Source organism: Rhinopithecus roxellana, chromosome 4 (genome assembly GCF_007565055.1).
Source record: "Rhinopithecus roxellana isolate Shanxi Qingling chromosome 4, ASM756505v1, whole genome shotgun sequence".
In the NCBI taxonomy this organism is placed as follows: domain Eukaryota; kingdom Metazoa; phylum Chordata; class Mammalia; order Primates; family Cercopithecidae; genus Rhinopithecus; species Rhinopithecus roxellana.
The window spans coordinates 37,312,361-37,325,147 of record NC_044552.1 but is presented as its reverse complement, the minus strand read 5'-3'; the positions used below and the strand labels follow the sequence as shown (position 1 = coordinate 37,325,147).

The following is a 12,787-nucleotide window of genomic DNA, read 5'->3' as shown; positions in this document are numbered from 1 at the left end:
CAGGAAGGGTGAAGTCCTTCGCCACTCTTGGCTATACAGTATTGTCTAATGATTGAGGCTTTTAGGACCTAGAAGTGATCAGGGTGATTCTTTTGGGCCGGGAATTCATCAGGAACTGGGTCTGTAGGTACTAATTCTTGGGCTTTCTATGGCCATTGATCTCGTATTACAGTTCCTCCACATACATAACATGAAGTGACATTGAGAGACTGGGCTACATGCTTGGCTAATTGCAAAAACAAATTTCTTGTTTTTCCTGGAATTTCTGGTACTGGCACATTTAGTTCATCATAGAAGGTTTGAAATACTAGCTCAGGAGAGTGTTTATAAACTTTTTCTCAAACCACGATACTTACTTGAAGATCCAGCTCCATCAGTTTTTAGGGTTACACATTCCCCTTTTTTCTAGCAAGGATTAAGGGGGTTGGTTATTACTAGTTCTAAGGGGTTACACTGACCACTGGTACAGGAAGGGCCACTTTTTCTTTGCTGAAGGTGGACAGGATTCTTTTCATTTTTTTATTCAAGTAGCCTAAATGACACAAGACCAGTATCTACATTTATTTTCACACAGTCCTAATTCATGATAAATATACTTATTTTCTGCCATATAGCCTCTTTCCTAATTAAGAGAACCACATCCTATGTTTAACTTATTAGTGACAGCACAGCATCAAATTTTAAGGTGACTTGTTTGGGTACCTCTTTTTTTTCTGTTTTGGCTAACACTTTACTTGTATTGTTTATGAGCTCCCACCAGTCTTCAGTTCTTAATTTTATTTTAAAAACTGTGGTCATGGGAGGCTTAGATGGGTCATAACATACATCAGGTTGGTCATTTCTTGGGCTACATACCTTGTATAGAATAACATTATACAAACACATTCTTTTTAGAGTTCCAGTACACTTATAATAACCGTAAAATAATAGGAATGTAGCAACCTTTTGTCCTACCTGAGTGACTTGATGTATACACTGGGAACAGCCCTCAGTCTGAGGAAAGTAGGTTGAAGTCCTTACTATACAAGTCCAAATTTTAAGGAAAATGAGTCCCGCCATGAGTTTCCTCATGCTTTGGCCATGCGTGGACCAGTCAGCTTCTGGGTGTGACTGGAGCAGGGCTTGTCGTCTTCTTCAGAGTCACTTTGCAGGAGTTGGCGAAGCTCCTCCCACCCACGTACAGCTCCCAGGCTACTGATGTCTAAGGATGGTCTCAGGGGTTGGGCCCACTAGAATAAACTGAGTCTAATACCTCTACACAGTTATGTTCTACTGGGCTCTCTGATAATGGGAGCAAGGTGATGGGGTTTAGGGTATCGTAAACTTCAATGGTTATGTGGGGATTTTCACAGAGCAAGCTTTGGTATCTAGTTAGTTTAGCATTCGTTGACTAATGATGTCCTTTGGTATTTGTTAAAGTCACCACACCATTGGGGGACTTTATGTTTGGGTTTTGCCTAAGAGTTAGCTTATCTGCTTCTTGTGCTAACAGGGCCGGTTGCTGCCAGGGCCCTTAGACATGGGGGCCAGCCTTTGGAAACCCTGTCTAGTTGTTTTGAGAGATAGGCCACTGGCCTTGGCCAGGGCTCTACAGTCTGGGTTAAAACTCTGCCATTTTTTCTCTTTCTGACACATAAGGTATAAAGGGTTTTGTCAGGTCAGGTAGCCCCAGGGCTGGGGCCAACATGAGTTTTCATTTAACTCATGAAAAGCTTGTTGCTGTTGGTTGTAATAGATGTAGTTTATCTAATGTACGTTTTTATTAACTGTCACCCACTAAAATATTGACTTAAATCCTGTAGCTGTTTGATTTCAAGCTTTAAATTGATCTGGTGTTCCTTGTGGGGCTCCAATTGCATCTAAATGTATGTGAGAGTTGAAAGACCCATAAGGGGCTTCTCTCGCTTTATGATGTCTTATTTTTTCTCCCTCTGGTTGATGAAATGCCAGGGTGAAAGGGATAGCCAAATGGACTAAAGCACAAGTGCCACTCTAGTTATTCGGCAGAGTGCCCAGTAAAGGTCCACCACAATACCACCACACATCCGCTCAGGGATGAACAAGGGCTGACTGATTGATAAGCTCTTGAAAATTCTTAAGCTCATTGCATCCCTTCAGGTCTCCAAGGAATGCTAAGTTTCTTCCCTGTCGTGAGAGACACAAAGTGAACTTAGTGTTGGGAGACGGAAGCTGGATGGCCCTTGGGGGCTGACCCGCAGGGTGCCAGACTTTGGGATACAGCAGAGAGAGCTTGGCATGACTTACAACTTCAGGCTGTAGAATCCTGGAAAAGAGCTGCCATGCAGCCTATACCTGGTCGACTGGGGGACCACCTTAGTGGAAGGGGGACAATCTGGGCCTCTGGCCTGCCATGTGCACAAGCATAACAATTGCTTTTGTTTAACGTGCAGATGGAATATTTGATTCATTTTAACCAGGCATTTGCATCTTGGTATTCTGTCTTAATTGCTAAAGTTTGTTTTAAGTCTTTAACTTCTATGATCCTCTAGTAAAATGAATGTATGATTTTAGGAAATCACAAAAACTGGTTGGGGCAGTCCATCCTTGCTCTTTAGTGGTCCACAGAATGTTGGACCAACTACGGCATAAAAGCTTTACATTGGGGGGCAAGACTCCTGGTTGGCACTGGGGTCTTTATCAAAATCTCCCCAGATTAAATGGTCCTAGTTTACTAATGCCCAGTCTGAGGAGAGTCAGGAGGGACAGAAGTACTTTTCCGAAGTAGAAAGCTGTCTTTGACTTGGCAAGTCTCCGCAGGGTTTAACAGGGCAAGCATTAAATGCAATAGTTTGAGGCGAAATTGACTTGGTTATGTTAATAACTAGATGGTTAGCAATAGCACGAGGAGAGAAGAAAGAGTAATAGAATAGATGAAAAGAGTCAAATTTTTCTTAGCGTTAGTTTAGTAGGGTTTTCCCCTGGGACTATGGCCCATGACTCTGGAGGGGGTGGTGCTTTCTTTACTCAGGTGTGATGAGTCCATCCTTTTTGCTGTATGAACAGCAGCCTTGGTGGTTAGCAGCACAAGGTAGGGTCCTTCCCAGGCTGGCTCGAGTTTTTATTCTTTATACCTTTCGATGAGAAAGTGATCTTCAGGCTAGTCCTGGTTTACTGGAAATTCTAGGGGTGGTACATGTGCTAAAAGACTTTCAGTTTTTGAGGGAAATGAAAGTGGAAGATAAACCAAGTATAAATTTTTAAGAAATTGACCTTTTATTTTAAATGTGGGGACCTTGGCAGTAGACTTTATAGTCCTTAGTGCCTTTTTACTGAGAAATTTCCTTTAGCACCTATTTTTATTAGTTTTTAAACCAAAGAAAACCAAATACTATTTTACATTTAATAATGCTTTTTGTATGATTTTTATACCAGATAAGCTAAATTTTACCTTTCTATTAGTGTGTTAATGTTAAACCTAATTTTAATAAAACCTTGTAGACATATTTGTCTAATTTTTAATGTTTGACCAAAAGGTAAGATTTTACAGAGTCTTTTTAGCCTTTTATAATTTTTGCTAAAGAGCAGGTTGGTGCTTTAAGAAAAACCTGCTATGCTTTTATTTTAATGTCCAGTTTACAGAAAAATTGAATAATACCTCTTTAACTTTAGCCAATGTTTACACACAGAATTTTCTTTCCAATTAATATTTTAAAACTTGATTAAACCTTTAAAACAAAATATACATATTTTTAACCTTTTAATATAGGTAAAAATTTATATTCTTATGCCTCCTTATAATTCTTTCATCAAAGGTATATTTTACTTTTCTTATACACCTTGCACATAAGCTGTTTTTTTTTTTTTTTTTTTTTTTTAGTTTTACATTCAAGAGTCCTAGTTACTTTTAAATTACACATTTCTTGCATAAAATTTTTATAACATTTTTCTCTTTCACGACTTTTGCAGACAATTCTTCGACATGCTTTTAACTTTCTGACTTATTACAAATATTTCTTTCTTTAAACAACCAGTTAATTTATTTCAGGACAAGAATTTACCATATAATACTCTTTTTATATAAATTCTGCCCCCCCCTTTTTTCCTTCTTTTTTTTCTAACAGAATACCCTCATACTTTAATATTTTTGAGTTAGTAAGCTACTTTTTTGCTTTTTGGATTTAGGATAGTTCTGAACTGAACTAGTGAGGTGTGCTCACAATGAGATTTCCTCTAAATTTTTTTTTTTTTTTTTTAATTTTTTCTGTTAGTAAAGCAGTTGCTGCTACAGATTGAATGCATTTAGGCCCATCTTGGGTTACTGGGTTAAGGATTTTTGATAGGAAGGCATCAGTGCTTTCGGATATGCCCTTGTTTACACTGACAACAAAGTGGTATTGGAGTGTTATAGGGTTACAGAGAATACCTTCAATTATCAATTACATGTTTTAAATTTACTTTGGCTTTTAAAGGAATAGGGTACACTTTTTTTTCTTAATTACTTGTATATATCTCTCTTTCTCTCTTTCTCTCTTTGACTTTGTCTCTCTCTCTTTGACTTCCCTTTTGCCTCTGCCTCTTCCTCTCTCTCTTCTCTGTCTCTCTCTATCTCTGCCTCGCTTATGCTGCAGTTCTGTCAACCACTGTGGAGAGATCTAAAACCAGCTGTAACCAAGAGTCTATATACGGAAACTGGTCTGGGTGCCCTGGCTTTACAGGTTACCTTGTGCCATACCTTTGAAACAAGGGACCTATCCAGGCTTCCTTCTGATGGTCAACCCACCTCTAATGCTGGCCAGTCTATTTTATACAAAGTTTTAAGTTTTCCTGGTGTCATAGTACTCCATAGTCTCCCTTAAATCCTTTCTTGAAATTTTTCAACATAGTTCCTAGTAAGGTGGGCTTATTTGTGCCTGACCCATGCTTCTTTGAGAGAAAACACTACACTTACACCACACACACACCACAAAACAAAGAACGGGTAAAAAGGGCACACACACACACTTGTGGTTTACACCAAACCAAAATCAAAACCAAAATCAGAGTATCTAGAAATCCAAGCCAGGTCAAAACCAAAACCAAAGCATCAAGCAATCCAAGTCAAGTCAAAAACAAAGACCAAAGTGCCAGTACAGGCACATGATGGGTGATCAGGCCACGCTTCCACTCAAATGGAGTAGGCAAGTTCCTAAGACCAGCCCTTAAGCAATTTAAACCAAGTCAAAACCAAAACCAAAGTGCTGATAAAGGCATGCCGTGGGTGATCAGGCCATGCTTCTACTCAGATGGAGTGGGCAAATTCCCAAGACCGGTTCTGTCAAGCAATTCAAACTGAGAGGTGACAATGTGCTAGCAGCCCTCACTCTCAGCACCTCCTCGGCCGCAGCATCTACTCTGGCGGCGCTTGAGGAGCCCTTCAGCCTTCCACGGCACTGTGGGAGCCCCTCTCTGGACTGGCTGAGGCTGGAGCCTCCTCTCTCTGCTTGTGGGGAGGTGTGGAGGGAGAGGCACAGGCGGAAACCGGGGCTGCCCTGGCGGGCCAGTGTGAGTTCTGGCAGGCGTGGGCGTAGGCTCGGTGAACCAAGCACAGGGAGTGGCCAACCAGCACCACTGGCCCAGGGCAGTGAGGGCCTTAGCACCCAGGCCAGCAGCTGCAGAGGGTGCGCCGGGTCCCCCAGCAGTGCTGGCCCGCCAGTGCCGCACTCAAATTCTCGTCATGCTTTAGCTGCCTCCCGGCGGGGCAGGGCTCAGGACCTGCAGCCCGCCATGTCTATACTCCCCTGCTGAGGTGGGCTCCCGTGCCGCCCGAGCCTCCCCAGTGGGTGCCGCCCCCTGCTCCATGGCGCCTGGTCCCATCCACAGCTCAAGGGCTGAGGAGTGCAGGCCCGGCTGGGGACTGGCGGGCAGCTCCACCTGCAGCCCAGGTGCAGGATCCACTGGGTGAAGCCAGCTGGGCTCCTGAACCAGATGGGGACTTGGAGAACTTTTATATCTAGCCAGAGGATGGTATGTGCACTAATCAGCACTCTGTGTCTAGCTCAGGGTTTGTAAATACACCAATCAGTACTCTGTGTCTAGCTCAAGGTTTATAAATACACCAGTTGGTACTCTATATCTAGCTAACCTAGTGGGGACTTGGAGAACTTTTCTGTCTAGCACTCTGTGTCTAGCTCAAGGATTGTAAATGCACCAATCATCACTCTGTGTCTAGCTCAGGGTTTGTGAATACACCAGTTGGTACTCTGTATCTAGCTAACTCTGTATCTAGCTAACTAGCACTCTGTGACTCAGTCTAGCTCAAGGATTAGAAACACACCAGTCGGCACTCTGTGTCTAGCTCAGGGTTTGTAAATACACCAATCAGTACTCTGTGTAGAGCTCAAGGTTTGTAAATACACCAATTGGTACTCTGTATCTGGTTAATTCTGTGTCTAGCTAACTAGCACTCTGTGACTCTGTCTAGCTCAAGGATTGTAAACGCACCAATTAGCACTCTGTCAAAACAGACCAATCAGCAGGATGTGGGTGGGGTCAGATAAGGGAATAAAAGCAGGCTGCCTGAGCCAGCAGTGGCAACCCCTTTGGGTCCCCTTCCACACTGTGGAAGCTTTGTTCTTTCGCTCTTTGCAATAAATCTTGCTGCTGCTCACTCTTTGGGTCCACGCTGCCTTTATGAGCTGTAACACTCACCACGAAGGTCTGCAGCTTCACTCCTGAAGCCAACGAGACCACGAACCCACTGGGACGAATGAACAACTCCAGATGAGCTGCCTTTAAGAGCTGTAACACTCACCATGAAGGTCTTCAGCTTCACGCCTGATGGCGAGACCATGAACCCACCAGAAGGAAGAAGCTCCAGACACATCTGAACGTCTGAAGGAACAAACTCCAGACACACCATCTTTAAGAACTGTAACACTCACCGCGAGGGTCCGCAGCTTCATTCTTGAAGTCAGTGAGACCAAGAACCCACCAATTCCGGACACAAAACCAAGTCAAAACCAAAACCAAAACCAAACCAAAGTGCTGATAAAGGCACGCCAGGGGTGATCAGGCCACATTTTCACTCAAATGGAGCGGGCAAGTTCTCAGGACTAATCTTACCAAGTTTCAGATGTCCGAACTCCAAGTACCAGTTCCTTCCTGGTGTTCAGCCACTGTGTTGATCCTCCCTGGGGGCCTGCCACACACTGTTCTGGCGAGGCGTTCCACTGGGGCAAATGCCTACCTGGGAGTGCTCTCAGGATCCACCTTGCTTGGGCTGGTCAGAGTCGCCCGCAGGGATGTTCCACAGGTCAGGCTTAAACCAACTAAGGAGCTGCCTCGACTCTCCACCAATCACCTCGCTTCCCAGTCAGGGAACCAAGAAATGTAGCAGGACGAGCCACAGACAAAACTCCTCAGACACCGAGTTAAAGAAGGAAGGAGTTTATTCAGCCGGGAGCATTGGCAAGACTCCTGTCTCAAGAGCCAAGCTCCCCAAGTGAGCAATTCCTGTCCCTTTTAAGAGCTCACAACTTTAAGGGCGGTCCATGTGAAAGGGTCGTGATCGATTGAACAAGCAGGGGGTACGTGACTGGGGGATGAATGCACCAGTTGGTAATCAGAATGAAACAGAACAGGACAGGGATTTTTACAATGCTCTTCCATACAATGTCTGGAATCTATAGATAACATAACTGGTTAGGTCAGGGGTCAGTCTTTAACTACCAGGCCCAGGGCACAGCCTGGGCTGTCAGCCTGTGGAATTCATTTCTGCCTTTCAGTTTTTACTTCTTCTTTCTTTGGAGGCAGAAATTGGGAATAAGACAATATGAGGGGTGGTCTCCTCCCTTATCTCCCTTTCTTTTTACAAAAACCTTCTGAGTTTCCCTCAGTTATTGCTTAATTGGTTTTTCATTCCATCCATCAATCTTTTGTGGTTTCTTAGGACTATCAGCCCAGCTTTTAGTCACAAAATTAATCTTTAAAAAGCCTTGCCGAGGGGGTCTCCTCTTTTTCTTGTTGGATCTCAAATGCTTTCGAGACATTTTGTGTTCTATGAATGGACTTTTTAATCCCTATAATTATTCATTCCCTTAGGTCCTGCATTTGGGCCTGATCTCTGGGGTTATTGTTATCCTATCTGGGATTTGCTTTTGGGAATTTCTGCTCAGCTAGCAGGACTCCTTGCCCAGGAGGGTGCTGTCTCTCCCAAATGGTTATAGCTGCCCTTCTAATCATTCCCCTGTCTTCCCCAGTAAACGGAATATATTCATGATTGACATCATCTCAGCCCAAGTATAAAAATTGGGTCCTAAAAATTGATCTAGCTGCTCTGCTAAACTGAGGGGATCTTCCAAGAGTGGCCTCATTTCCTTTTTAAAATGTATAACCTCAGTACTTGTTAGAGGCATACTCACAAATCCAACTTCTCCCTGTCCCACAAGGAATTCTCTAAGATGGTACATATTAGACATCCACTGTTTAGAAGAAATGGGGAAATTCTCGTCGTCCTTCTTACATTGTTCTACTTCTTTTCTTAAGTTTGGATAAGGATTTAAGGGAGCACTGGGTTTAGCTCCTTCATGACCCCCAGATTCCTCTTCCTCCAGTCTTTCTATTGCCCCGATCTCCCTGTCCTCTACTTTGTGAGATGTATGGAACCCCAGGGCTTTTCGTTGGGTGAGGGCTCTTTACTATGCTCTTTTTTTTTCTCTTTAAGAGTGAATATGGGGTTATTCACTAATCCAACAAAGAGCATAACCCATCTCCTCTTGTGAGGATGGGGTTTCATCATTTACATACAGAATTAAAGCTTGGCACACTCAATCCGCATCTGAGCCAAGCTTAGGCCAAAAGACCCAAGACTGATGAATGGGCTCTTCGGGCCAGATAAAACAGCAATACTTTATCATCTTTTGCTTTTCCTTGTCCCTGGTTTGAGGATTATCCTTTCAAACCTGCAACATTCTCCCCAAAGGACTATCTGGGAGAATGTCATAGGGGGTGTTTCTAGTTCCCTCTTTCCTTTGTTCCCTAGGCCTAGATTTCCTGTTTCCCATTTTCAGTTAGTCTTTGTGTCTGAACTTGTCCCTGTATACTCAGTCCCCCTTACTAGAGGTTTCTTACACATCCCGAGACCTGTGAAAATGCCCCACCACCAAGAGAGTACTTACAGTCCCGTTTTCCCACTGAGGCTTGTGCATGAGGTTGTCTGGTTGCCGCGGTGCCTGCTTTTCTCCCTGTGTCACTTTTGTTATCTCCTGTATCACGGTTTGTCTGTGGCTTCTGTGGGGAGCCGGGACATCCAGACAGAGCAGTTCACATAAATCAAGTGGGGCACGTCTCCCCTTTCCATGCAGGCACAGAGATCCCCGTATGGCCACCAGATTGTGAAAAACAAACTCACCCTTCCAAACCCAAAGAATGGACTTGGAGACTTGGAGAACAGCAAAAGTGAGACTTTTAATGATGGTCTTGCAAGATCGGGTGTCTGATAGGCAGGCACACCCAGTACAGTTTTTTTTTTTTTTTCTTGAGACAGAGTCTTGCTCTGTCACCCAGGCTGGAGTGCAGTGGCACGATCTTGGCTCACTGCAACTTCCACCTCCTGGGTTCAAGCGATTCTCCTGCCTCAGCGTCCCACCAGTACAGTTTTAACAAGCAATTTAACCCCTAGTGCACAGCTCCCTCCCCCGGTTCCTCACAGACTGAGTACTATGGGGTCACAATCTTCCCGGAGGTTGCCTGTGATTGTTGGGTAGGGCTTTAGGTGTTTTTTTGGGGAGGGGGTTGTCTTGCTGCATTTTATTGCAGCCCACAATGCACTGCAATCCTAGTTAGTTCAAGGGCTCTTTAAAGGTTTGACTTAATGACCTAGGTAGCTGGACAGGCTGATAAGAACAGACAAAGTGAGCTAGTGAACTTTTATCTTAGAATAAAACTTCTGGCCGGGCGCAGTGGCTCACGCATGTAATCCCAGCACTTTGGGAGGCCAAGGTGGGCGGATCATGAGGTCAGGAGATCGAGACCATCCTGGCTAACATGGTGAAACCCCATCTCTACTAAAAATACAAAAAAATTGCTGGACGTGGGGGCGGGCGCCTGTAGACCCAGTTACTCGGGAGGCTGAGGCAGGAGAATGGCATGAACCCGGGAGGCAGAGCTTGCAGTGAGCCGAGATCGCGGCACTACACACCAGCCTGAGAGCCTGAGTGACAGAGCGAGACTCCGTCTCAAAAAAAAAAAAAAAAAGAATAAAACTTCTTTGGTTTAGGTGAAGGCAACTAAGGGGGTTGGGGGCGGAAGCCAACAAGCAGGTGTTGCTATCCAAGCAGGGGCCTAGAATGTCCTGTTTCTTTTGCAGTTGCTGACCGAAGCTGATTCAAGGCACTTCATCTTGGAAATGGACCACTGTATACATTTTTCCTTCAGGAGGAAAGAAGGAAGGAAGGAAGAAAAGAAGGAAAGAAGGAAGGAAGGGAGGGAGGGAGGGAGGGAGGGAGGAAGAAAGAGAGGAAGGGAGGGAGAAAGGAAGGAAGGAAGGAAGAAAGGGAGGGAGGGAGGAAGAAAGAGAGGGAGGAAGGGAGGGAGGTATGGAGGAAGGAAAGAAGGAAGGAAGGAGTAGTTAGTTGCTGGGATAAATTCAAGAGGTGGTAAAGTTTGCTATTCTCTTAAAAGTGTTTGAGTCTGATTCTTCAAAATTACAAAAGAAAAATGCACTTATCACAACCAAGATGTAGCTGCCATTTTAAGTTTTAACAGCTGTATAAGATTCCTAGAACAATATCCAACAATTTTTATTTATTGATTGATTGATTGACTGATTGATTGATTGAGACAGAGTCTCACTCTGTCACCCAGGCTGGAGTGCAGTGGCACAATCTTGGCTCACTGCAAGCTCCATCTCCCAGGTTCACACCATTCTCCTGCCTCAGCCTCCCCAGCAGCTGGGACTACAGGCTCATGCCACCATGCCCAGCTAATTTTTGTATTTTTAGTAGAGACGGGGTTTCACCGTGTTAGTCAGGATGGTCTCGATCTCCTGACCTTGTGATCCACCCACCTCGGCCTCCCAAAGTGCTGGGGTTACAGGGGTGAGCCACCACGCCCGGCCAACAATATATTTTTATGTTCATATGTGAAGGGTTGTTTCCTCCCTAACACCAAATACATGGTCATTTTCAACACCAATTTTCCAACCCTCTGATTCTCTCACACTGGTTGGGCACCCAACAATTCAATTCAATTCTGACATTAACTGCTGGAGTTAGTGCAGAACCCGCAGGTTAAGAGCTCAGTCCCACAATATTGCCCCCACTTCAGATGCCAGTCACAAATACTGGATCCCCAGGATACCCACAGTTCGGATTGACTTGGCTACAAAAGTCAGGTGTAGCCACGACCTCCCTGCCCCTTAGGTTTGATAATTCGCTAGAAGACTCACAGAACTCAGCAAAGCACTTTACTTCCTATTGATGGTTTAGTATAAGTGATACTCAGGAACAGCCAAATGGAAGTGATGCATAGAGCAAGATGGTGGGGGCGGGGTGAGTAATGCTTTTATGTCCTCTCTGGGGACATCAGCCTCCCAGAACCTGATTGTGTTCACCAACCTGGAAGCTTATATCAAATGTCATTGTTCAAGATTTTTTATAGAGCTCAATCTCCGGTCCCTCTGCCCACCTCCCCCATGTCAGTGTGTGGGGCTGAAAGTTCCAACCCTCTAATCACATGTTTGGCCCCTCTGGTAGTAACTCTGTATTTAACATGTAATCTGGAACTGCCAAACTATTTACTAAAGTGGCTGCACCATTTTACACTCCCACCAGCAATGTATGAAGGCTCTCATTTTGCTACATCCTGACCAACACTCGTTTGTGTCTTTTTAATTTTAGCCATCCTAGTGGAGTGACGAGCTTATGGCTTTGATTTGCATTTCTTTAATGACTAATGATGTTTATTGAGCATCTTTCATGTGTTTAGTGGCCATTTGTAGGTCTTCTTTGGAGAAAGGACTTCAAATTGTTAGGATAGGTTTATTTCTAATTAACATGTATACAATGGGTATAGTCCTTTAGGGTCTTAGCTTTATTAGGGGTGTCTTATTTTAGAATCCCTACTTTGGGAAGACCTTGGCTTTGATCGAGGGGTCTCAAAATCCAGTGCTCCAGTTCACCTGGTTTGGCAATCCTCTAGAAGTGAAAACTGCTCCAGTGGTCTGTCTCTCTGGTTTTCTGCCTTTATGCAGCTTCTTGTCTGAACATTCTTCACTTTCTTCCTAACTCATACATGCATTCAAGGAGATATTTTCCTCTATTATAACCAGCATTTTAGTTGTTTTGAGTGGGAAGGTTCAAACCTGAAACCTACTTCACCATGTTACCAGAAATATAAGTTGAATTTCTTAGAATTTTAAAAATCTCTTCTATTTCTTTTGTTTTAAATAAATTTATTAAGGTGTAATTTACATATAAAAATTCACCAATTAAATGTATAGTTCAATGTATAGACCCATGTAACTAACCACCACAAGCAATCCATAAAACATTCTATCATCCCAAAAGGTCTCCTTATGCCCCTTGGTAGTCAATTCCCTACTTTACCTCCAGTTCCAGGCAACTATTATCTGCTATAATATTATTGTATATGACTTCTGCCTTTTCTGAAATGTCTTTCTTTCTTTTGGTCTCACTCTGTCGCCCAGGTTGGAGTGCAGTAGCATGATCTCGGCTCACTGCAACCTCTGCCTCCCAGGCTCAGGTGATCCTCCCACCTCAGCCTCCCAAATAGCTGGGACCACAGGCATGCACCACCACACTCGGCTAATTTTTTTGTCTTTTTTGTA

General features: G+C 44.0%; 1 long non-coding RNA gene across 1 annotated transcript in view; it reads left to right on the top strand.

Annotated features, from left to right (window-relative positions):
• Positions 1–10,413, top strand: part of LOC115896947 — a 35,478-nt gene extending 25,065 nt beyond the window's left edge. The window contains exon 3 of the long non-coding RNA XR_004056891.1: positions 10,307–10,413. This is a non-coding gene — a long non-coding RNA (uncharacterized LOC115896947). The remainder of the gene's footprint in view (positions 1–10,306) is intronic.
• Positions 10,414–12,787: the final 2,374 nt, after the last annotated feature.